The sequence below is a fragment of the Ovis canadensis genome, chromosome 4, assembly GCF_042477335.2.
Source record: "Ovis canadensis isolate MfBH-ARS-UI-01 breed Bighorn chromosome 4, ARS-UI_OviCan_v2, whole genome shotgun sequence".
In the NCBI taxonomy this organism is placed as follows: Eukaryota; Metazoa; Chordata; class Mammalia; order Artiodactyla; family Bovidae; genus Ovis; species Ovis canadensis.
Genome location: NC_091248.1, coordinates 66099510 through 66125636, shown reverse-complemented (window position 1 = coordinate 66125636; position 26127 = coordinate 66099510). Strand labels below are relative to the sequence as shown.

At 38.8% G+C, this 26127-nt stretch overlaps 1 protein-coding gene across 22 annotated transcripts in view; it reads left to right on the top strand.

Moving 5' to 3' along the window:
• ST7 (suppression of tumorigenicity 7) overlaps positions 1-26127 on the top strand; it is a 276264-nt gene that overhangs the window by 123237 nt on the left and 126900 nt on the right. The window lies entirely within an intron of this gene.

Here is a 26127-nt window from a genome sequence, read left to right as displayed (position 1 = left end):
CAACTGAGTGACTGAACGACAAATTTAACAAGGATGATTTTAAATTTGTAAATTGCTTTGGATAGCGTGGCCATTTTAAGACTATTGATTCTCCCATCCAAGTACTATGCAGGTTCAATCCTGCTTAGCTTCTTACATCACACAAAATGAGACTCGTTCAGGGTGGTATGACCATAGATTAGAATATTGCTTCTTCCAGTTCAAGAGGATGGGATATCTTTCCATTTCTTTGAATCACCTTCAGTTTCCTTTATCACTGTTAGATAGTTTTCAGCATATAGGTCTTTCATCTCTTTGGTTAGGTTTATTCCTAGATATTTTATTTTTTTGATGCAGTTTTAAATGAGATTTTTTAAAACTTTCTCTTTCTGATATTTTACTTAGTGTAAAGAAATGCAACAAATATATGTTTATTAACTTTGTATCCTATTACCTTGCTGAATTCATTTATTCTAATAGCTTTTGTGTGGAGTCTTTAGGGTTTTCCATATAGAGTAGCAACCCATCTGCATCCTGTTCTCTTCCAGTTTGGGTACTTCTTATTTCTTTTTCTTATCTGATTGCTATGGCTTGGATTTTTCAGTACTGTATTGAATAAAAGTGTTGATGGTAGATATCCTTGTCTTGTGTCAGAATTTAGTGGGAAGGCTTTTGGCTTTTCACAGTTGAGTATTATGTTGGCTGTGGATTTGTCATAAATGGCTTGTATTATGTTGACTATTTCAGTATTTTAAATGAATGAGATAGTGCTGGATGTTCTGAAATGGAAAACTAAGTGAAAATACAGATTATATTATATAACATGTATTTTGAGGGCAAAATATACAATCCTAGCAAAAAGAACCTTGGGACATAAGACTACCCAAAGCAGTGAAACGTTGCTGGTCCTCATGAAGACAGGAGATATATTATGGAGGAAGTGGGTAGTGTGTTAGTGTTTAGGGCACAAAACCCAGATCTAGACTACCAGGCTTAAATTTGGATTCTACCACTGATTACTTGTATGACTTTGAGTGAGTCATTTAACTTCTCTGTGCCCATTTCCTCATCTGTAAAGTGGAAACAGTGGTAGTACTCTATAGGGTAACTATGAGGATTAAATGAGCTAATATTTGTAAAATATATAGAACAGTGTCTGGCACATAATAAGCTCTATACAAATGTCTGTTAAGCAAATTAAAAAAGAAAAAACATACTTTCTCAGCTTCCCGAAATTAGTCAGAAGCTAACTTCAGACTTAATTTTCCATCTCATGTAGGTATCCTTCCTTTAGGATATTAAATTTTAAAAAAAGCATTGTTTCAAAGCACTGTGGGAAAAGTATAGTTAAAATTCTTGTCAGCAGATTACTGGATTGGAATTTTTACCTTAATCCTTCTGAAATTAAGGAAAAAATCACACTAGTTACTTTAAACTAGTTTTTCTATGCATTTACGTGCTAATGGTTTTATAAGTAGATATTGTTATGTGTTTCCTATATACAGTTATTCTAATATATCTAGTTCAGATGGCTGATCTTTGTTCCCTCATGAGTAGTGCTTTGACAGCTAGGAAAAGTACCATACCCAGACTGTTTATGGACTCCTTCCATATATACACAATGAACTAGTCTGACAGAAGGTAATGTGGTTGGTATATTGTGGATAGCCAGGCCTGACTGTTAACATATGAAAGAAAAGCCATTAGGTACACTGAGACTTCAAATAATGGCTTAGAGTAATGGCTTTTGTTTTAATAAGGCTTTGAGAGATTAACCCCATTAAACCTTTGTAATGCTATCCAGTAAAGTTAAGGAAACCATCACTAGGTAATAAATAAGTAATGGTGTTCTATATATGACCTTTCAAAATTTGGAAATCTGGCTCTCCCTAAGACAATGAGCTGTACTTAACTCACATGTTTGTTTCCAGTGAGTAGTGAGGCTATGGTGAATAATGCTCTGTTTGCATTTGTACTCTTTTTGGTACAGTTGTACAACTTGATAGAATTGTTTGAAATCAATCAATATTATAGCTTAACTATGAAGCTGATATTGGAGAAGGAAATGGCCACCCACTCTAGTATTCTTGCTTGGAGAATCCCAGGGACGGAGGAGCCTGGTGGGCTGCTGTCTATGGGGTCGCACAGAGTCGGACACGACTGAAGTGACTTAGCAGCAGCAGCAGCAGCATGAAGGTGATATAACAATTTGGGTTATTAATGATTTTAACCATAGTTCATTCTTTCTAGCTTAATCCCAAGAAAATGAACATTTGAAAAGTATCCCTTGGTGAAGGTGATGCCAGTGGTATGCTGATATAGGTTAGAATAATTCTTATCCCTTCCTGAGGATTTTTATGAAGAATAATGATGGCAATAATTACTCTAAAATGTATGACAAATTTATTCAAATATTTTCTATCCTTTAATATTTATAATGACTAGTATTCTTTGTGCTTCCCTGTGGCTCAGCTGGTAAAGAATCCGCCTGCAATGTGGGAGACCTGGGATCCATCCCTGGGTTAGGAAGATCCCCTGGAGAAGGGAAAGGCTACCTACTCCAGTATTCTGGCCTGGAGAATTCCCTGGACTGTATAGTCCATGGGGTCATAAAGAGTCGGACACGACTGAGTGACTTTCACTAGTATTCTTTATGCTGCTTAGGTATGTAAACATCTATAGTTTAAAAGTTTGTGATTTATAATTTTGATTATAAATCATAAGCCCATTGAACTCATCATGGTGACAACTTTTACTTTAATCCATGGCATAAATTCTACTGACAGAAATAATGGAGTGGAGGAGAGTGGAGATAGATTGGAATGGATGTAGAGACTGTGTTTCTTTGCTCCCAAATTAAGACATTTGGACTATGGGGAGACTGAGAAGTTGAGCCTCTCCATGTAGCCCATTGTTGTCCCTGTCCTCTTCCCTGGACATCAGGAAGAAGTCAGGGAAGGAAAGATATCTTTCTGTGCTTCCCTCTGTTGTGTCCTGGTGTGTGTTGTCTGCTGCACCCAGGCCTGTCTGGTGGGATGAGACCTGAGCCTGTGTGAAAGGAGATCTGGAGAAGGACATTTATCCTCTCATCTCCCAGGGCTTTTTTAGAGTTTTCTCGAACAGTTGCCCTATGAACTGCAGGAGATTCCTATAATTGATTTCTCCTTATCATCCTTAGACATACTCAGGGAATTTCAGAAGATCCCCTTTAAAAATGAATTATTATACAAAGATGCAGAAATTATCTGGCTAAATTTGTGGTAAAACTGAAAGTACCTTTTTCACTTCCAGATTATCAATTCAGGATTTCGCTAATCCAGTATGTGTGTATGTCTGTGCATACATAGCATATACATAAAGCTCTGTTTGTTGTTGTTAGCCACTCAGTTGTGTCCAGCTGTTTGCGACCCCATGGACTACGGCACGCCAGGCCTCCCTGTCCTTCACCATCTCCCAGAGCTTGCTCAAACTCAGGTCCATTGTCTTGGTGATACCATCCAACCATCTCATCCTCTGTCATCCCCTTCTCCTGCCTTCAATCTTTCCCAGCATCAGGGTCTTTTCTAATGAGCAAGCTCTTTGCATCAGGTGGCCAAAGTATTGGAGTTTCAGCTTCAGAATCAGTCCTTCCAATGAATATTCAGGGTTGATTTCCTATAGGATTGGCTGGTTGGATCACCTTGCAGTCCAAGGGACTCTCAAGAGTCTTCTCCAACACCACAGTTCAAAAGCATCAATTCTTCAGTGCTCAGCTTTCTTTATAGTCCAACTCTCACATCCATACATGACTACTGGAAAAACTGTAGCTTTGACTAGATGGACCTTTGTTGGCAAAGTAATGTCTCTGCTTTTTAATATGCTGTCTAAGTTTGTCATAGCTTTTTTAATTTCATGGCTACAGTCATCATCTGCAGTGATTTTGAAGCCCAAGAAAACAAAGTCTGTCACTGTTTCCATTGTTTCCCCATCTATTTGCCATGAAGTGATGGGACCAAAAAAGAAGTATTTCTTTTGGATATTCTGAGTCATTTATAAATATTTTCTTATTATTTTCTTTAGCATCCTTGGAGAAGAGTAGAAGTATAAAATGTACATGTATGACTAGGTATGGCTAGCACACCAATTTATTTAAGATCCTAAAGGACTTCTTTGGCATAGTCAATAAAGCAGAAGTAGATGTTTTTCTGAACTCTCTTGCTTTTTCCATGATCCAGTGGATGTTGGCAATTTGATTTCTGGTTCCTCTGCCTTTTCTAAAACCAGCTTGAACATCAGGAAGTTCATGGTTCACATATTACTGAAGCATGGCTTGGAGAATTTTGAGCATTACTTTACTAGCATGTGAGATGAGTACAGGTCAGGAAGCAACAGTTAGAACTGGACATGGAACAACAGACTGGTTCCAAATAGGAAAAGGAGTGCGTCAAGGCTGTATATTGTCACCCTGCTTATTTAACTTCTATGCAGAGTACATCATGAGAAACGCTGGACTGGAAGAAGCACAAGCTGGAATCAAGATTGCCAGGAGAAATATCAATAACCTCAGATATGCAGATGACACCACCCTTATGGCAGAAAGTGAAGAGGAGCTAAAAAGCCTCTTGATGAAAGTGAAAGAGGAAAGTGAAAAAGTTGGCTTAAAGCTCAACATTCAGAAAATGAAGATCATGGCATCTGGTCCCATCACTTCATGGGAAATAGATGGGGAAACAGTGGAAACAGTGTCAGACTTTATTTTTTGGGGCTCCAAAATCACTGCAGATGGTGACTGCAGCCATGAAATTAAAAGACACTTACTCCTTGGAAGAAAAGTTATGACCAACCTAGAGAGCATATTCAAAACAGAGACATTACTTTGCCGACTAAGGTCCGTCTAGTCAAGGCTATGGTTTTTCCAGTAGTTATGTATGGATGTGAGAGTTGGACTGTGAAGAAGGCTGAGTGCCGAAGAATTGATGCTTTTGAACTGTGGTGTTGGAGAAGACTCTTGAGAGTCCCTTGGACTGCAAGGAGATCCAACCAGTCCATTCTGAAGGAGATCAACCCTGGGATTCCTTCTTTCCTGGAAGGAATGATGCTAAAGCTGAAACTCCAGTACTTTGGCCACCTCATGCGAAGAGTTGACTCATTGGAAAAGACTCTGATACTGGGAGGGATTGGGGGCAGGAGGACAAGGGGACAACAGAGGATGAGATGGCTGGATAGCATCAGTGACTCGATGGATGTGAATCTGAGTGAACTCCGGGAGTTGGTGATGGACAGGGAGGCCTGGCATGCTGCGATTCATGGGGTCGCAAAGAGTCGGACATGACTGAGCGACTGAACTGAACTGAACTGAACTGAAAGGACTTCTTTAGGGCCAGAGTCTCATTTCGGGATATAACAACTCTGCTTTTGTACTGTTGCAGATGTGTATTAAATGGGTATTATAAGGTAAGCCATAATGGCTCCAGATTAGATTTCCATGGAAGTTAACAATTTAGAGAATATATAGTAATAATAATAATAATTGTTATTATTATAGATAGCATTTAGCATTGCTGCATTTTAAGTAAATTTGAAAGAAATACATGTTACAAAACTTGGATTTTTGTGAGATTCTAGTCAGTGAAAGGGGTTAGGTATTGGTTCCTTGAAACTCTTTATTATTGAATTAGTCTTTTGTGATATAACTTGCAAAGTTTGTGGTTTATAGCTTAAATCTTGTGGTAGGTTTGCTAGTAGAAAATTGTCATTTGTCCTTGAGTTGAAAAGGACTTTATAGTCTAAATCCCTCAATTTATAGATGAGAAAAATTCCCTCAGAGACAGTAAGCTGTTTTGGCTCAAGAGAGAACAAACCCGATCCCATGTTTTCTACGAGGAGGTGTTCCATTTTGGGAGGAAGGCTTGAAGGACAGAAGGAAGAACTCTGAGTTGCAGCCCTGGTTATGTAACAGTTTTATACAATGTTGACACAGACTCCAAAGCATAGTTTGTAGTTCTTTAGTGTGAGAAGGTGCAACTAGTGTGCAATGCTTTGTCACTCAGTCATGTCACGCTCCTTGTGGCCCCATGGCCTGTGGCCTGCCAGGTTCCTCTGTCCATGGGATTCTCCAGGCAAGAATAATGGAGAGGGTAGCCATTCCTTTCTCCAGCAGATCTTCTCGACCCAGGAATTGAATCTGGTCTCCTCCATTGCAGGGGAAATCTTTACCTGGTGAACTACCAAGGGAGTCTGCAACTGAGCATTTCAACAATTTAATAGTAGGATAGAAAAGACAAGGATTTCAAAAAACAAATCATTTTTTTAAATAATCTTAGTTTTAGAAACATTGCTGATTAGATGTTTTATTTTTCTTATTATAAATATTTTATTAAAAGTTTTAAAAAATGCATATAATTTTCAAAGGTTACTTTCCATTTTCAGTCATTACAAAGTTTTGGCTATATTCTCTGTTGTATAATAGATCCTTGAGCCTATCTTAGGTCCCCTGTTGTTATTGTTGTTGTTTCAGTACTAAGTCATCTCTGACTCCCTTGAGTTTGTATCTATTGTGTCTCCCACCCCTATTCTTCCCCTTGTCCCCACCACTGGTAACTACTGGTTTGTCTCCTGTATCTCTGAGTCTGCTTCTTTTTGGTTATATTCACTAGTTTGTTGTATTTTTTTAGATTACACGTATAAGTGATATCATACAGTATTTGTCTTTCTCTGAGTTATTTCAGTTAGCATAGTGCCTTCCAAGTCCATCCTCCGATTTTGCAAATTTTGGCAAAATATTTTTTGTTTTATGGCTGAGTAATATTCCTGTGTGTGTGTATGTGTGTACACCACTTCTTTATCCATTCATTCATCTGTTGATGGGCACTTAGGTTGCTTCCATATCATGACTATTATAAATAGTGCTGCTATGAACATGGGTGTGTGTATCTTTTCAAGTTAGAATATCCATCTTTTCCAGATCTATGCCCAGGAGTGGGATTGCTGAATCATATGGTAGCTCTACTTTTAGATTTTAGAGACCGCCCCCCGCCCGCCCCCGCATACTGTTTTCCATGGTGGCTGCACCAATTTACATTCCCACCAGTAGTGTAGAGAGGTTTCCCTTTTCTCCACATCCTCGCCAACATATTATTTATGTACTTTTTGATGGTAGTCATTCTGACAGGTGTGAGGTGGTATCTCACTGTGGTTTTAATTTGCATTTCCCCGAAGATTAGTGATTTTGAGGAGCTTTTCATGTACCTATCGGCCATCTGCATTTCCTCCTTGGAAAAAATGTGTATTCAGTTCTTCTGCCCATTTTTCCTGATTAGATGTATTAATTAATCCAGCCATCTGGGGACACAAATTAATTGTACTTACTGGGTTATAATATAAGTATTGTGAATCCAGGTTATCTTGTTATTTTTATTTTTTCTTAATGGCATTATTGTGCAATTATCAGCTTATTACTATACAGTAACTCACATTATTTAAACAACAATGCTTAAACCCTGGGATGAAACATAGAAATTCACGGCCAGCTGGAGAAATCTGAATGCCAGCTACATGGTGGCAAGATAGATGCTCTGCATCAGGGTCTTTCCTACTATTGTAAAGCTTGATAAAGAATAAACAAAAAAATGTCGTGGCTGTATGGATGCCTTTATGGGTGATAAAGTTTAAATTAGCATATGCAGGACATTCTGAGACAGTTAATGTCTACTCTTAGTTAATTGGTTGGGGTGAATTCTCTCTCACTGTTTCATTTGCTGTATAATTAGCTTTAGCTCAGCAATTAAGTCATGTCGCCAGCCCACTGTGACACTGAGGGATGGCAGCAGTACTTGGGTGGGCGGCACTGCTTGGTGCAGACTGTGCATGTTAAATGAATTGCTGGCTTCCTACATGGCTGTCCTTCTCTGGCTTAGGAACAGTCTTTCATGTTCTTGAATAAATCTGTGTGCTGTTCATATGCAATTATAAATACACTGAAATAATTCCATATAAGACTTTGTGACTGTAGCATTGTAATCATTAAAAGTTGCTCACTGTTCATCATTATAAAACTGGAATTCAGATACATATAAACTTTTCCTATATAGTTCTCTTTGAAAACTTAATAGGAGTATTATGTTGTTTTTGCTCTTAATCTATGAACTTATCTTGAAATATCTTCTTTTAAACTAAAATAAATAGACATGTTCTTTAAAAAAATCCCCTTAAATAAGAAAATATCTTATTTGTCAAAATTAAAAAGTAGCATGTATTGACTGTGTTAAAAGCACACATTTGAGTGATTATTGGAATAATACATGCATATGTAAAAAATGTAAAACTATAGATAATGTAAAAAGTATAAGATGAAAGTTCCCATAATGTCATGCTCCAAAGATAACTACTGTACCATATGGTTTTTAGTTTTATGTCATGCTTTGAAAATCTTTTTCCCCTGATTAAAATAAAGAACACATATAGTAGAAAATTTCAAGTCTATAGTGAAGGAAAAAAAAAATCACACATAATTGCATCACTCAGAGTTGAGCAATACTGGAATGTTTGCTTTCTATCCTTCAGCTTTTCTTTGTGTGCTCAGAAACTGTACTTATGAACCTACAAGATAGTAGATGTATAATCTTTGAATTTTTTTTTACAAAAACTGTCAAACTATACAAACTTATATAATATGATTTTTAAACTAAAATGTGGCGATCTTTTTTCCTAATGTGATTTTGTAGCATGATTTTTCATGACTGCGTGCTATTCTGTCACAGTAATATGTAATATTTAGCCATTTCTTTTGTTGGATATTTAGTGGGTTTGATTTTGCTTTTATAATTAATATTACAAATTTTTTTTCCTAAATATCCTTGAAGATAAATATGTGCAGAAACCCATGATTATTTCCTTAGGATAAACTCATAGGTGTATAGTGATTTAAAAAACAACAAAAATGTGCTCAATTCACATTACAAGCTCCCAGATTGACAAGTGGTGACCAAGATCTCTTCATATTTTTAGAATGATTTTAGCAAGTAAATTTGCAAATTACAAATTTTAGGCTTTTGATTTATGTAGATAATCTTTTAGATTCAAATATCCTGAGTTTAGGTGTTCACATCCTGTATTTGTATAACCACTCCATTTGTGCAAGGGAAGCCTATTGTGTGTGTTTTAATATTTATATTTGTGTTTATATTACTGAATTTTACATCTGTTGAATGATTGTAATTATGACTATCACATCAAATTCCAAATCCAAAGTGAAAACAGTCAAACATAGGTTTTATGGATCAGTGACAAGTTTAACAAGATTTCTTGGAGAGAAAGGATATGGTGATTTTCCAGGATGCTCTAAACTTCTTTTCTTGTTTTAGCAGATTTTGCTCTAGGAGCAGAAAATAAATTATGCTTTTTTTTTTTGTTTGTTTGTTTCAAGATAAAAATAATTATCATAACTTTAAAAATGTAAAAGAGTACTTCCTCAAGTGTTGACTCAATCAATATATGTTTATCAATATATGATTAGAATAACACTATAATTTTATTTATGTAATAACTGTAATAATTACTATGTGGAGATTAGGTGCCCAACTCAGCCCTCAGAGCTTCTTGCCACTCTTATTAATCTTCACTAACCTAACAGAAGCAGAAGATATTAAGAAGAAGTGGCAAGAATACACAGAAGAACCGTACAAAAAAGAGCTTCACGACCCAGATAATCACGATGGTGTGATCACTCATCTAGAGCCAGACATCCTGGAATGTGAAGTCAAATGGGCCTTAGGAAATATCACTACGATCAAAGCTAGTGCAGCTGATGGAATTCCAGTTGAGCTATTTCAAATCCTGAGAGATGCTGCTGTGAAAGTGTTGCACTCAATATGCCAGCACATTTGGAAAACTCAGCAGGGGCCACAGGACTGCAAAAGGTCAATTTTCATTCCAATCCCAAAGAAAGGCAATGCCAAAGAATGCTCAAACTACCACACAATTGCACTTATCTCACACGTTAGTAAAGTAATGCTCAAAATTCTCCAAGCCAGGTTTCAGCAATATGTGAACTGTGAACTTCCAAATTTTCAAGCTGGTTTTAGAAAAGGCAGAACTAGAGATCAAATTGCCAACATCCACTGGATCATCAAAAAAGCAAGAGAGTTCCAGAAAAACATCTATTTCTGCTTTATTGACTATGCCAAAGCCTTTGACTGTGTGGATCACAATAAACTGTGGAAAAGAGAAAGAGAAGGGAATACCAGACCCCCTGACCTGCCTGTTGAGAAATCTGTATGCAGGTCAGGAAACAACAGTTAGAACTGGACATGGAACAACAGACTGGTTCCAAATAGGAAAAGGAGTATGTTAAGGATGTATATTGTCACCCTGCTTATTTAATTTATATGCAGATTACATCATGAGAAACGCTGGGCTGGAAGAAGCACAAGCTGGAATCGAGATTGTTGGGAGAAATATCAATAACCTCAGATATGGAGATGACACCATTCTTATGGCAGAAAGTGAAGAGGAACTAAAAAGCCTCTTGATGAAAGTGAAAGAGGAAAGTGAAAAAGTTGGCTTAAAGCTCAACATTCAGAAAATGAAGATCATGGCACCTGGTCCCATCACTTCATGGGAAATAGATGGGGAAACAGTGGAAACAGTGTCAGATTTTATTTTTGGAGGCTCCAAAATCACTGCAGATGGTGACTGCAGCCATGAAATTAAAAGACGCTTACTCCTTGGAAGGAAAGTTATGACCAACCTAGACAGTGTATTCAAAAGCAGAGGCATTACTTTGCCAACTAAGGTCCATCTAGTCAAGGCTATGGTTTTTCCAGTGGTATGTATGGATGTGAGAGTTGGACTGTGAAGAAAGCTGAGCACCGAAGAATTGATGCTTTTGAACTGTGGTGTTGGAGAAGACTCTTCAGAGTCCCTTGGACTGCAAGGAGATCCAACCAGTCCATTCTAGAGATCAGCCCTGGGTGTTCATTGGAAGGACTGATGCTGAAGCTGAAACTCAAATACTTTGGCCACCTCATGTGAAGCTTTGACTCATTGGAAAAGACCCTGATGCTGGAAGGGATTGGGGGCAGGAGGAGAAGGGGACAACAGAGGATGAGATGGCTGGATGGCATCACCGACTTGATGAACATGAGTTTGAGTAGACTCTAGGAGTTGGTGATGGACAGGGAGGCCTGGCATGCTGTGATTCATGGGGTTGCAAACAGTCAGACACGACTGAGTGACTGAACTGAACTGAACTGAAGGCCAGAATAGTAATGTATATATGGCAGCCTTGAGTGCTTTGGTTTGGAATGTTTCTCAAATTATTCATCTTTGTTGATGTTTTGGATGCGGGAAATGTTTGAGCGTCTGTCTACAGTTTGTTAGACTTTTAGTGAATTAAAATTTCTTTTAGACTATGGCATTTTCATAGTAACCATTTTCAGTGCGATTGTGCATAACCTGTAGCAGAAGTTTTAATAATTTTATCTATCTTCTTACTGCTATAGTTTACTTAAGACATTTATACTTTACATGAAAATTCAGTGCTTTATACTCTCAAGTAGGTTTTGTTTAGCTTAATTTTACTCTTTCAGAATTTGTGGTTTGCCAGAGGGAAGTGAGGAATTCAGATGTAATAGGAGTGATAATATAATAATGTGACTATAAAGTAATGAGTTTCATTTCTAGGTGGCTATATTTATCCAAGGGATTGGTTTGTCTAAAATGCTAAGTATGAAGAGAGAATTAAAAATATTTTTGAAATATGTTCAGACTTGATGTACCAGGGTTCTACTAGTAAAACAGAACCAGTGGGAGATTCTTTGGTGTGTGTGTATGTGTGTGTATGTACAATAATGCCGGGGTGGGAGTGAGGAGAGAGAAAGGGAGAAGCAGGGAGCTGGCTTACATGATCATAGGCTGCCTAGGTGAGTCTAAACTTCTCAGGACAGACTGGAACTGCTATCCACTGGCAGAATTTCTTCTTTGTCAAGGGAGACTTCAGTTGATTGAATCAAGTCCATCTAGATTATCTAGGACAATCTTCTTAAAGTTAGCTGTGTACTTTTTTTTTTAATTAATTAATTTTTTAAAAAAATAATTTTAAAATCTTCAATTCTTACATGCGTTCCCAAACATGAACCCCCCTCCCACCTCCCTCCCCATAACATCTCTCTGGGTCATCCGCATGCACCAGCCCCAAGCATGCTGTATCCTGCGTCAGACATATACTGGCGATTCAATTCTTACATGATAGTATACATGTTAGTGCCGTTCTCCCAAATCATCCCACCCTCTCCCTCTCCCTCTGAGTCCAAAAGTCCGTTATACACATCTGTGTCTCCTTTGCTGTCCTGCATACAGGGTAGTCATTGCCATCTTTCTAAATTCCATATATATGTGTTAGTATACTGTATTGGTGTTTTTCTTTCTGGCTTACTTCACTCTGTATAATCGGCTCCAGTTTCATCCACCTCATCAGAACTGATTCAAATGAATTCTTTTTAACGGCTGAGTAATACTCCATTGTGTATATGTACCACAGCTTTCTTATCCATTCATCTGCTGATGGACATCTAGGTTGTTTCCATGTCCTGGCTATTATAAACAGTGCTGCGATGAACATTGGGGTACATGTGTCTCTTTCAATTCTGGTTTCCTCGGTGTGTGTGCCCGGCAGTGGGATTGCTGGGTCATAAGGTAGTTCTATTTGCAATTTTTTAAGGAATCTCCACACTGTTCTCCATAGTGGCTGTACTAGTTTGCATTCCCCCCAACAGTGTAGGAGGGTTCCCTTTTCTCCACACCCTCTCCAGCATTTATTGCTTGCAGATTTTTGGATCGCAGCCATTCTGACTGGTGTGAAGTGGTACCTCATTGTGGTTTTGATTTGCATTTCTCTAATAATGAGTGATGTTGAGCATCTTTTCATGTGTTTGTTAGCCATCCATATGTCTTCTTTGGAGAAATGTCTATTTAGTTCTTTGGCCCATTTTTTGATTGGGTCGTTTATTTTTCTGGAATTGAGCTGCATAAGTTGCTTGTATATTTTTGAGATTAGTTGTTTGTCAGTTGCTTCATTTGCTATTATTTTCTCCCATTCAGAAGGCTGTCTTTTCACCTTGCTTATATTTTCCTTTGTTGTGCAGAAGCTTTTAATTTTAATTAGATCCCATTTGTTTATTTTTGCTTTTATTTCCAGAATTCTGGGAGGTGGATCAGAGGATCCTGCTGTGATTATGTTCTCCTCTAGGAGTTTTATAGTTTCTGGTCTTAGTGGTGTACTTTAATCACATCTACAAAATACCTTTATAGCAATACTTAGATTGGTGTTTGATTAAATGACTGGAGATTGTAGCCTAGACAAGTTAACACAAGCAAAATAATATTTGATATCTGAATTGGTGCACAGGTCATATAAAAGAACCAGCTTCTTAGTTTATCTATAAACTATGTGATAAAAACCAAAAAATACCAGTTTAACTAGCTAACTAAGGCACTAGTTTGGGCCATACAAAATTTTACATGTTACCAAAGGTAAAATCTACCTTCAAAGTACTAACATCTACCAGAGTTGAGATTGCTGAAAAGAAAGTACATCAGGCTACAATTATAATTTTTAAAAAGTTTGGAGGAATGGCAGCATTGTTGGAACACTGATGACTCCCCAGCAAGATGTAAAGGAGCAAATGGATGTTTAAATGTATGCTTCTCAAACTGGGGTTCATGACTCCACTTCATTTTCTTCTGCCATTAAGGGATACATCAATAGAAAATACTAGAGAAACACTTTTTATTTAATGTAGGCCAGGGGTCAGCAAACTGTTTCTGCCAAGGGCCAAATAGTGTGAATTTTCAGCTTTGCAGGTCGTAGAGTCTGTCACAAATGTTCAGCTCTGCTTTAGTGGCATGGAAGCAGCCAGAGGCCGTACGTAAACTAATGAGCACAGATGGAAATAAATGATCCGACCAGAGCCTCTGGGTGAGGGCTGTTGTGCAGTCCCTCCAGTAGAAGATGCCCGTAGGACAGTGATGAAGCACTCAGCCTTCAGAGCCAGTTGCGCCTGAATTTATGTCTTGGGTATGTCACTTTCTAGTTGTGTAACTTTGGGTGAGCAAGTCAAGTAATTGTTATATGTAAAAATGGGCAGAATAATAAGACCCTATGAAGTTGTGAAAATCAACAACTGGGAGTCTTGTGAAGATCCTATAAATATTTTCTGCTAGTCAGATGTCAAGTCTTAGAACCAATGAAAATTTTTAGCCATTTAAAAATTATGATTATAAAAGTCTTTATAAATTTTCCACAGCTAGGACATGCTCTATTTTTTTAAAAATCTGTTGAGAATAAAGATAAATTTTATATTTTTACTTTGATCAAATGTATTAGGAGTGAATCAGTTTTAGACTTTAATTTTTTTCTGTTTCCTTGTTTTATTATAGAACATAAATACCTGTTCTCTATCATTTGGGTATGTCCATCTTTGTAATGTTTGAGTCGGCAATAGTCATTATTCCTAAGAAAGAGGAAATAAGAGACAAGTATCTAGCAATCATGTACAAGAAAAAGAAGGGGAAAAACACCAAAAAGGGAAAACAAAGGAGTACTTCAAGTCACTAATGCTCTGTGGCAAGAAGAGACAGCGTTTCTCTCTCAGACTAAAATGAGGTAGACAGTTCAAGGTATTTTTAACCCCAGTACTCTGCAAGTGGGATTTTTTTCCCCCCCTAAGTGTTTCCTTTCAGCAGTTAGGTCCCTTGCTTCCCTGTTTTCAGAAATTACTTGGTTTTTTTCTGCAGCTGTTGACTTGTTTCACTCCCGTCATTTTTAGATCTGATTTTGTCTGTGATGCTCCCCAAAGAATTAAAAACTAGAGAAAATAAACATGAAAAAATTTTTTCTTAGCTAGTAATCAAAGAAATAACTCCCTACCTCTCCTTTTCTTCCTTTCTGCCTTCCTTCCTTCCTTCCTTTCTTCCTTTCTTACTCTCTATCTTTTTCTTTCTCTGTGTCTTCCCTCCGACTCTCCCTCCCTCCTTTCCTCTCTACTAATTTGGGAACACATAATGCTTAATTTGATGAGACAGATGCTCTCAAACACTGCTGGAGTGGAAAGCACCACAACCATTTCAGAAAGTAATTTGACAACTTGAATTGAGACTTTAAAATGCTTGTCACCTTTAGGTCATTAATATTACTTCTAGGAATCCATTCTAAGGAAATCATTAGAGATGCCTATCAAAGCAATAGTCACTTTCATTTTAATAGCATTGGTAACATCAAAAACTTTAGAAACAACCTAAATTTCCATTGACGAAGTAGTTTATATAAATTATACTAAAAAAAACTTTAGGAGGAAGTACTCTTACAGAGCCATTAAAATCATGTTTTCAAAAAATGTTTACTGAGATTGGAAAAAGTTCACACTGTAATTTTAAATGGAGGAGAATGAATGATGCCTAATAAAGAATCAGAGAAAGGAGCCAGATCTACCAATATTCATATTTATGTCCTGACCATGAGATGGTGCTGCCTATTTCTCTGTGAAATATCTGATTGTGGATTTTTATCTTGACCTATAGTAATTTAGGCTTCCCTCATAGCTGAGTTGAAAAGGCAATGGCAACCCACTCCAGTATTCTTGTCTTGGAGAGTCCCAAGGACAGAGGAGCCTGGCGGGCTACAGTCTATGGGGTTGCAAGAGTCTGACATGACTGAACATAGAACATAGTAATTTATTTATTTATTTATTTTTAAATTAATTCATTTATTTTAATTGGAGGCGAATTCCTTTACAATATTGTAGTGGTTTTTGCCATACATTGACATGAATCAGCCATGGGTGTACATGTGTCCCCCATCCTGAAACCCCCTCCCAAGAGCATAATAATTTAAATGGGCAATATACAGAATAAAACAGAATGCAGAGCAGAATGCATCAGAACTTGCAGATGTCATGTTTCATTGTCTTGTCTTGAGGGAGAGTCAAAGTCATTTAACATGAGGTTTGTGTGGTAATGAATGTCTCAGTAGTCGGCCACCTTCACTCTCACGTCAACTCAGGAAGTCACCTTAGGGCCTGCGTGCCCCCGAGGCTAAGGTTTGGGGCAGTCCTTTGTCCTAGTGGGCTCCCTGAGCCCAGTCTCAGGGTCTGGCTCTGAAGCAAGTGCCACAGTGCCATTTCAAAAAGAACTTTGGAAACTTCAAACAGCAAATGTGAAACTTGGGCATTTCTGTTTTACCTTCCCAAATATGGTATCAGCTTTGGGGTCTGGCAGAGCAATGTTCAAATTGCTCATAGCTGCATGTCCTTGGATGAGAATGGGAGTAATGATGTACTTTGTGGATCTGCAGTGGGGATCAAGTGATTAAAGATCTAAAATGTTTAACCTAAAACAGTGCCTGACACATGTAGCTCTAGTACGTCTCCTGAGTAAATATTAGTTAATCTTTCTCTCTACACTTTGTTGAACTAAGTATTTTAAAGTGTGGTCTGATAAGACACTTTTTTGTCCTCATAATGATGGTGTTAAACATCTTGCAGATAGTGATCTGATTTATACTGAAAGTGGCATTTTTGCAAATCTCTTACTGTACTTGCTTACTGAGTAGTTATGTTAAATGTTGCTTTGTGCTTTCGTCTCTACATCTGTCAGTTTGCGTGATTTTATCTTAGCAATTATTCCTAAGAAAAACGGCCTGTGCAGGTTATCATTAGCAGTGCTATGTATGCTGGTTTTTCTTTTCTTATTTTTTTCTCTCTCTCTCTTTTTTTTTTGCAGGGGGAAGATTAATTTGTTTGTTTGTTTTTCAAAATGTTTTGGAAAAATAACCTTGAAAATTAATCATTTTCTTTGGTAATTTTTAAAAATTTATTTTATTTTGGCTGTGCTGGATATTTATTGGGCTTCCCAGGTGGTTCAATGGGAGAGAATTCATTTACAATGCAGGAGACGTGGGTTCAGTCCCTGGGGCAGAAAGATCCCCTGGAGGAAGAAATGACACCCCACTCCAGTACTCTTGCCTGGAGAACCCCATGGACAGAGGAGCCTGGTGGACTACAGTCCATGGGGTCACAAAGAGTCAGACCCGACTGAGCGGCTGAGCACACATGCCCGGGTACTCACTGCCGTGCGGACTTTTCTCTAGCTGTGGAGAGTGGAGGCTAGTCTCTAGATGTGGTGCGCGGGTTTCTCATTTGGGAGGCTTCTCTTGTGATGGAACACAGGCTCTGGAACATGGAGTTTCAGTAGTTGTGACTCCCAGTCTCTAGAGCACAGGTTCAGTAGCTGTGGCCCATGGGCTTAGTTGCTCCTTGGCATGTGGGATCTTCCTGGATCAGGGATTGAACCTGTGTCTCCTGCATTGGCAGGTGGATTCTTTACCACTGAGCCATCAGGGAAGCCCTGTTTTTTTTCTTTTTAAGTGTGGTTATTTTATACTAATGTGTTGCTTGGCTTCCAAGTGGTAATACCTATTTATAGTACAGCTGGCCAGGGGTGCTCTCTAGTTTGTGGCACAGGATTTCTTGGTATGAGATTCACTGACTCATTCAGACTCAGGACAGTCACCTCATTAATCCTGGGTTTTAACCACTACTAATCCACCTGTAGGTAAAATGCTGGATCCTAAGGAATGAGGCATTAGACAATGCTAATTAAAACATCCAAATTTCTTTCTTTCTTTCTTTTTATATTATAGATGAATGGGTCACTCACAGTGAGGGATGACCATGTCTGAAAACTATTTGAGATGGTAAGAGTAGATTTGGAAGGGAAAAAAGGCCATGAAACAGGCACTAGGAGCATTTGTATTAGGGATGGCATAGGGCATCTGGAATTTAGATACATCTTTAAAAATATATTAAAAAAACAAGCTGGCTTACTAGCATTTGAAAATACCAATGTTCCAGTTTCTATTGGCTGTCACCTGTGGACGTTGATTTAAGCTGGATTCGTTTGAGCCTTAATGCTTAGAATTTGCTGCCAGCCCTGGACCTGGGGAGATAATTTTAAGTGTCCTCTGGAATAATAGCTTCATCTGATGCAAATACAAAGCTGAAACTAGTTACTGGAATCGAAAATAATGAATCCAGAGGTTTATTGTGGATCTTTGGAGCTGCTGAGTACCAAAATATTGGTCTGTCTAGTGGTTTCCCCTGTGGCTTCTTTATTCTGTGGGTTATGTGTCCTCACCGAAAAGGAAATAGCCTAACTTCACTTCCAGCAGACCTTCTGTTGTGCGGCAGCTATTCACTCAAAAGCGAAGAAGATTAGTCATTGATTAAAAGAAACACCTAACTTAATTTTAATTTTACTACTCTGTGGCCTATAGTTGCTTCTCTGGCCCAAACTGTGATCTTCATGTGAGCAAACTCTTGGAGTTAGCAGAGGGTTTCAAAACAGAGCACGGAAATTATTAGAAAGTACAAAAATCAGAATAAATTCAATAGAAAACAATTTAGTTTTGTCTTGTCATTTAATCCCAACTGATAAAAACAGAATGCACATAAGTGTAATTGTTAGGTTCAGAATCATGTCAATTATAATACTTCACACTGTTTTAATTATTCTTTCAGATGTATGTAAAAAGAAAAATCTGAGAGAAAGTAGACACATTTCTAATGATTAACTACATATCTTTAAAAGCTTGGTATAAGAATGAACCAGTATTGGATTTCTTAGGGGGGCTAATATTGCTACAGTAGAATAAAGGTTTGAGTTTTATTCCTTCCTAGTTTACTTATTAACTCCTAAGGTGCTATTTCTGTTTTCTGTACTTAAGTCACACTTAATGATAAATGCTCTTTTTTCCTTTCCTGCCAGACTTCCTGTTGAAGTAGCCTGTGCCTGCTGCTGTAATTTCCTTACCACTTACTCACTGTCTTTAATCACTTGCCATTTGACTTTGGCTCCATTTTGCCAACAGTCTCTAAACTCTTACTCTTTGTGTCACATTGTTAAGAGCCAAATCCCATTGAATTTATCTCTGCAACATCTGATATGCCCAACTGCCCCCCCTCATGGTATTACAGGAGCTCTCTTCTGAAATAATTCCTAAAGCTCTACGTTTTACACACTGCTTCATTACTACCAGACGCACCTGTCTTGCTCACATCTTTGTTCATGAATGGTGAGTATGTTCTCGCTGTCCTCTGTGTAAAGTCTGCTTTTCTCGGCTTGGTATTTGAGTTAACATTCACCCACTGCTTCTCCTCCTCTGCCTCGTACTCCAACCCAGTTCCTCTGGGTGTGTTGTCATGTCTCTCTGGAGTCCTACACTATCTTTTTTCATCTCCAACCTCATGCTCTAAGCTTATCCTTCTTTCAAAGCCCAGGAAGAAAGCCATCTGATTCATTAAGTTTCTCTCATCCTTCTAGAGGAAAGTGATATTTTATTCCTCTAAGTTTTGTCTGTACCTCTTTTCTGATATGTTTCATATTCTGTTCTGTGTTATTTGTGTAGGCATCTTATTTTCCTTTCTCTAGGTCAGTCTCATTATTTTTTAATTTCACCACCCCAGTGTCTAGTTCAGTGTCTTGTACTTTTTATAAGCCAAGTACATTTTGGATAAAAGAGTGAACTGATTAATAAGTACAGAGAATTTGCTGAAGGATGTTTTAGACTGTGTTTCCTTTACTCTTGTTAATGTTCTTCTTACCTTTCTTATTTCCATGCATCTTAGATTTATCAATTATCTATTCAGACTACTGGGTTGCCACAGATATTTTGAACACTTTTGGGTAGTATCTCTATTCTAGTCCTTTACGTAATGAATTTTGCAGCATGTAATCAACTTAAATCGAACCATTAGGGCTTCTTTTTTAAAAAATAACTTCTAGTAAAGTAAGGATGAGAAGCTGATGACCAAATTCTTTTCAAGATGATGGAAAAGTCCAAACACATTTTGCATGATTGATTCTGTAAGGAGCTTTTTGGAGTTCCCCATTGTGAACACAGGGATTTCCCTGGTAGCTCAGACAGTAAAGCATCTGCCTACAATGCGGGAGACCCAGGTTCAATCCCTGGGTCAGGAAGATCCTCTGGAGAAGGAAGTGGCAACCCGCTCCAGTGATCTCACCTGGAAAAGTCCTGTGGACGGAGGAGCATGGTAGGCTATAGACCATGGGGTCACAAAGAGTCAGACATGACTGAGTGACTTCACTTTTATTGTGAACACAAGAACCACCAAGAGTGTTCTTATATTTACAATACTGATTTCAGCCATCCTATAGATGTGTGTATTATAGCTCACTGCAGTGATACTGGACCTTTCTAGAACTCAGCCATCCAGTCATTTCAACTCCTCAACCACCAAGCTGTATATATATATAATATATATATATTTTTACGCCAGTGTATATGGCACATACAGATGAGCATCAAAGAATTACCAATGGGAGGTCACAGGTCTTATTTTACCTAGTTCCAGTGCACATCCTTTGGCTTTGCTTAGCAATCTTATCAAAGGAACATTTTTTTTAATGCATATTCTATCTCCTACCCTACAGGCCATGGGGTCGCAAAGAATCGAACATGGCTGATGTGACTTAGCACGCACACATGCACCCCACCCCAAGGCTGATGTAGGAGTACCAACTTTCTATTTCCAGAGTAATACTCAGATGAAGAATTGACTGTTAATTTGTTTCCATGTCTGTTTCTTCCACAAAATGCAGAGCTCCTTGAGGATAAGAACTATGTATTATATATTTTTGTATCCTCAGCATTGTACAGTGTTTGACATATATTGCGTGCTCAGTCGTGTCCAATTCTTTGTGACCCCGTGGACTGTAGCCTGCCAGGCTCCTCTGTCCATGGGATTTTCCAGGCAAGAATACTGGAGTGGGTTGCCATTTCTTCCTCCAGGGGATCTTCCTGACCCAGGGATTGAACCATGTCTTCTGTGTCTTCTGCATTGACAGGCATATTCTTTACCACTGCAACACTTGGGAAGCCCCCTTGACATACATTAAATATCAGTATTTATTGAATGACCAAAGTTGATTACTTGCCTTTGAAGGAACCATAGATTTTTAAGTAGCTTATTAAAAAGGAGAGAAAGCAGTTTGAAGCAGGCACACAATGACAACAAATAATAGTATGCCAGGTGACAAAAATATGAGAAAGATTGAAAAAACACATTAGTCTGGGATCACTTCATTTTGGAGGGAAAGAACATAGGGTATTGAAAGGGCTTCTAAAACTATTGCTGAATGCTAGCACAGTACTATAGTTTATGTTCATTTTGATGACTTACAGCCATCAAGTAAAGATTGAAATATTTTCTGAATATTTTGTTTAAAGATGCCGTCAAGTATGTGATGCATTTTGGAAAGATTTCCTTATAAAATTGCTTTGAAAAAGAAAACTTATGGTTTTTAATAGGGCTTTCATGGTGACTCAGATGGTAAAGAATCTGTCTGCAATACAAGAGACCCAGGTTCACTCCTTGAGTCTGGAAAATCCAGGGAAGATCCCCTGGAGAAGGGAATGGCTACCTACTCCAGTACTTTTGCCTGGAGAAACCCATGAACGGAGGAGCCTGGCAGGCTACAGTCTATGGGGTTGCAAAGAGTCAGACCCACGACTGAGCAACTAATATATTCATTTTCACTTTATCCCAAATAATTCATTACTGAGGGTTCTATATAGCCAAGGCCTTACTACGTGAGGATAGCATAAGCATGTCTGGACTTTCTTGATTTAGCAATGAGTAGTGGTCATTCAATCTACCTAATATGCATCTCACAATGTACAGGTACTCTAGGGACAGAAACACACACACACACACACCCACCCACACACCACACACACACACACACACACACACACACACACACACACTCACACTCCCAGAAGAACAGGTCACAGCCATTAAGGAATTTCAATTTTTCTAGACTTAGGAATTTTTTTTTTTAAATCAGAAGTCCTGAGGAATGGTTGTTAATGACTTTATCACCTATCAAACGTTGAGTATCCCTGTGGACCAGGTTTTTTGCTGGGTGCTGGATGATGGAGAACACAGTGACTGCTTGGAGGTGAGAGGAGGCCTGGGCCTGGAGGACCATGTTTCCATAAGGCTTCTGTCTCATTGTAGAAGTTTCTCCCGTTAGAGGCAGTTATGTCTTTTTTTCTTCCTGATGTCAAACAGTTTATGAGAAATAAGAAGAGTCATAAATCTTCAACTCTAAATTAAAGCATGTTTTAAATAGCTAAAAATGTAAAAGACTTATACAAGCTGCTCTCCTGTTCTTGACTATAGTCTCTCATCATGAGCCTGCTTGTAAATAAAAGGGAACAGGTAATCTGAGATCTCGCTTCTCCAGGTCCTTTGGGTTACCAAGGTTTATATGTGACTGGGCTTTGGACAGTCCTTCATTGTCCAAAGGATGGACTCCCTCCAGCAAGGGACAAGGAGCCATGAAGATTAAGCATTGCTTCAATGTAGTTTCTCCATCGCAAATGAGGAAAGAAAGAATGTGCTCAGCTCCACTCCTCAGTAGAGCCAGACGCCTGATAAAGCAGAAACAGTATACCTGTAAAATTGCCAGCGCAATGTCAAGGGTAGAGGGAAGAGTTGACAGAATGATTTATGAGGGTTTCTTGCAATAAGAACACGTCTAAAAATATACTTCCATGTCTTTCTCCTCTCAAGGATAAATGCTACAGAATTTATCCAGGGAATTGTGATACATAAAAGCCTGAGACCTTGTCACAGCCTAGGGAGACCAGGGTGAAGGGCAAGGAGAGGGGAAGCAGAAACAACAAACGAACAAGCATGCTCCTGGTGTGCTTTTAATCTTCTGTTGAACTGACATGGTTTTACAGATATAAAACTGATTTTTTTTTGAAACATGTAAATATTGTAAATTTAATATGTGGCCTATTTAAAAAAAAAACTTACTGGGGTAAAATGAAGATACTTGGTTTCCAGATTTAAAAAAATTTTCCTCTGAGCTTCTATTTTAATATCAGTAGATCTGCAAAGGCAGCCACAGATTAGCATGTGGAATAGCTTGCTCTCATGGAAGCAGAGTTTGAAGCTGCATTTTATTTATGAACAGTTGAGAAAGAAGCTCTTGGAGCAGATAGAGTTGGCTTATCTTAACACCCTTTCTGGGCTCACTGCAGTTAGCCAGAGCTATTGGATATCCACATGGATTTCTTTGACTTCTGTAATGGCTGCCTTCAGACTCACCCTCAAGTTTACTTCCATCTCAAGCAGTGAGAATCCAGTTCAAAGGACCCTTCTGTTAACTGACTGTTTTGTAGGACATCCGCGTTTAGCATAAAGACAAATCACAGTGCAGGTGATCTATTTCTTGGGCTGTGGTCTGTACTGCAGTGCTTGGCATGCAGTAGGTGCTAAGTAAATGCTAGATGACTACAATTCCTACTGTTACTTATACATTCAGCTCAGTCTCCTCTGCTTTCTATGCCATAGTAATAGAAGATGCCCAATCACAAAAGGAAGAGTAATATAAAAAACAACAATAATATTATTTGATGACATCTACTGTGTTAGGCAATTTATCTAAACTGTCACATTGAATTCTCACAACAACCCTGTAAGACACATTATCTTATGTTGTAGATAATGAAACAGCTCCAGAATCATAGATTTTCAACTTGTATTGAAATAAATTTTACTTATATTTATTTTCTAAGAAAAGTAAGAATTCAGAGTTCCCTATTTCTTCAGTATTCTTTTATCTACTCCCTGCATAAAGTCACTAGAGAGAAGTCCTTGATAAATGATTTTGGAGAATACCAAAGAGTGGTAAACACCTTTAATTTTGAGAAGTGCAGTCTGAACTCATCTTCAATTGTCTCATCTGAGAATAGCTGCAAGTAATCTCACCTGGGTAACTCTTGGTTCACCCTACAAGTCTCAGATGGGACGCTTACACTTGGCAGACATTTCTCTTGGTCTCCTAATCCCTTTGAGTGCTGTGTGTCTTCCTAACTCCCTCATGTGTTCTCTTAGTTGTTTATTTACCTCTCTCACCCCTTGAATTATAAGCCCCTTGGAGGGACTCTGCTCCTTGCTCTATCCCTAGCACCCCACCCAGGGTGACACTCGGCAGGTATGAACTGGTTGTGAGGGGGTGAGGAAAGGCCTGTTTCAATCTGAGCCTCAGAGCAGCTCTTGGAGGGTGTCAGAATTTCCCAGGGTGGCTGAGAGGTTAAAGCGTCTGTCTCCAATGCGGGAGACCTGGGTTCGATCCCTGGGTCAGGAAGATCCCTTGGAGAAGGAAATGGCAATCTACTCCAGTATTCTTGCCTGGAGAATCCCGTGGACAGAGAAGCCTAGTAGGTTACAGTCCATGGGGCCGCAAAGAGTCGGACATGACTGAGCGACTCCACCTTCACCACTGCTGTTGGTTTCAGTCCAGAGACCAAGTCTCCTAACCCCTCTCTCTTTCCCAGGCATAAAGCTTTTACACAAAGTCTCTCTCTCTCTCTCTCTCTCTCTCTCTCTCTCTTTTTTTTTTTCCCAATACAGCTTAAATAGATTTAGTTTCTTTAACCTTTCTTCTAGGGACTTTAGTCCTAATCTTTTCAGTGATTGCTGATTGTCATAACTTTCTAATTCTTTCTACTTCACATGCCCTATTTTAGCAAGGCATTAAATGGAACACGGGACAAAGCAGACCCATGTTTTTGGGTGTTATAGACTTTATCACACTGCATATTCAGTTCTGTCTAGTCAGTACCTCCTAGTCTTTGATGCTGCCTTAACCTGTTCATTCTACTTGTATAAAGTAGAATATATCTTGAGGAGTCAAACACTCTTTAAGCGTTTCGTGTTCAGTGTGTTCTCTAGGAGTGTAATTTGGGAGTTGTTTGTGCTCTGAAGAATGTGCGGGAAGACTCTTGGTGTCACAAGGGCCAGAAACAGGGCTGGCTCCTCAGACAGGACCTCACAGGGCCATCCCACGTGATTCCTGAGTAAGCCCTCTGGTATTCTAGTTCCCAGCTCACAGGGGTGACTCTTGACTCTCCACAGTTGACATGCACATTATCTTCTTACCTCCTCTCTTCTGTGATCCAGAGAGGTCATTGAGCTTTCAGTTCATTTACCCACCCCTCTTACCTAGTTTATTCTCAGACCTGTACTTAATTCCAGACTGTGCCAAGTTTTGAATTCCCTGGTGGCTCAGACGGTAGAGTCTGCCTGCAATGCGGGAGACCTGGGTTTGATCCCTGGATTGGGAAGATCCCCTGGAGAAGGACAAAGCAACCCATGCTGGTATTCTTGCCTGGAGAATCCCCATGGACAGCCTAGCCTGGTGGGCTACATCCATGGGGTCACTAAGTCAGACACGACTAAAGTTCAGCATCTTCAGAATGCCTGAAGAAACATTCCCTGAGGCCTGCCATCCTTGAATAATTGATGCAATATTCTTTGAGCAATGACCTGTTAGTGTATCCAGCAAGGTCAGATGAAAAGCCTTCTGACTTACTAAGTTTTCAATTTTATGAATTGATTCTTACCAAAGCTAAATTAGTCTTTACCATTTGTTTTGCCTGAGTCCCAGCAGCTATGGAGATAGTATTCCTATGTCTATAGATGTCAGGAAATATCCAGTTTATGTTTCAAACTATACTCCCCAAAGTTTTCTGTCTAATGTTTAGGTATTTCAGCAGTACCCCCCTCATATTTTCAGAAATAATTTCCAGTGACTCTGATGAAAGTAGGCAAGGTATTCCTAGGTTTAAGACAGTCTGGTTTGCAAGGTGCACCTCTCATTTAATGGAGGAATATTTAACTAGATGCTTCCCTTCAGTGTGGCATCCTGCCTCCTCCTGCCACCCCCCTACCCGCACCCCCCCCACCGCCCCGCCCCGGGAAATAGCAGTAAAATCATCCATCTTTTAGCATCTCTCCTTTAGAGCTTCCTCTCCCTTTCAAGTGCAAGACTACTGTTTTCCTTTTGCTGTTTCGTTCCTTCATGCTTTTCAGCTTTATCCTCATATGCACCCTTGATAACATGAGCCTGAGCTCTGGGGGCTGGATAACTGTGTTTAGGGCTTTGCCCAGCCACCAGCTATGAAATAAGATGAATAATAATATTGCCCTCACAGAGTTGAAGTGAGCATTGAGTTCTCCAGTCTTGAAATTGCTATTGTAAACTTTAAATACATAGATAGATTCAAATGGCAAGTAC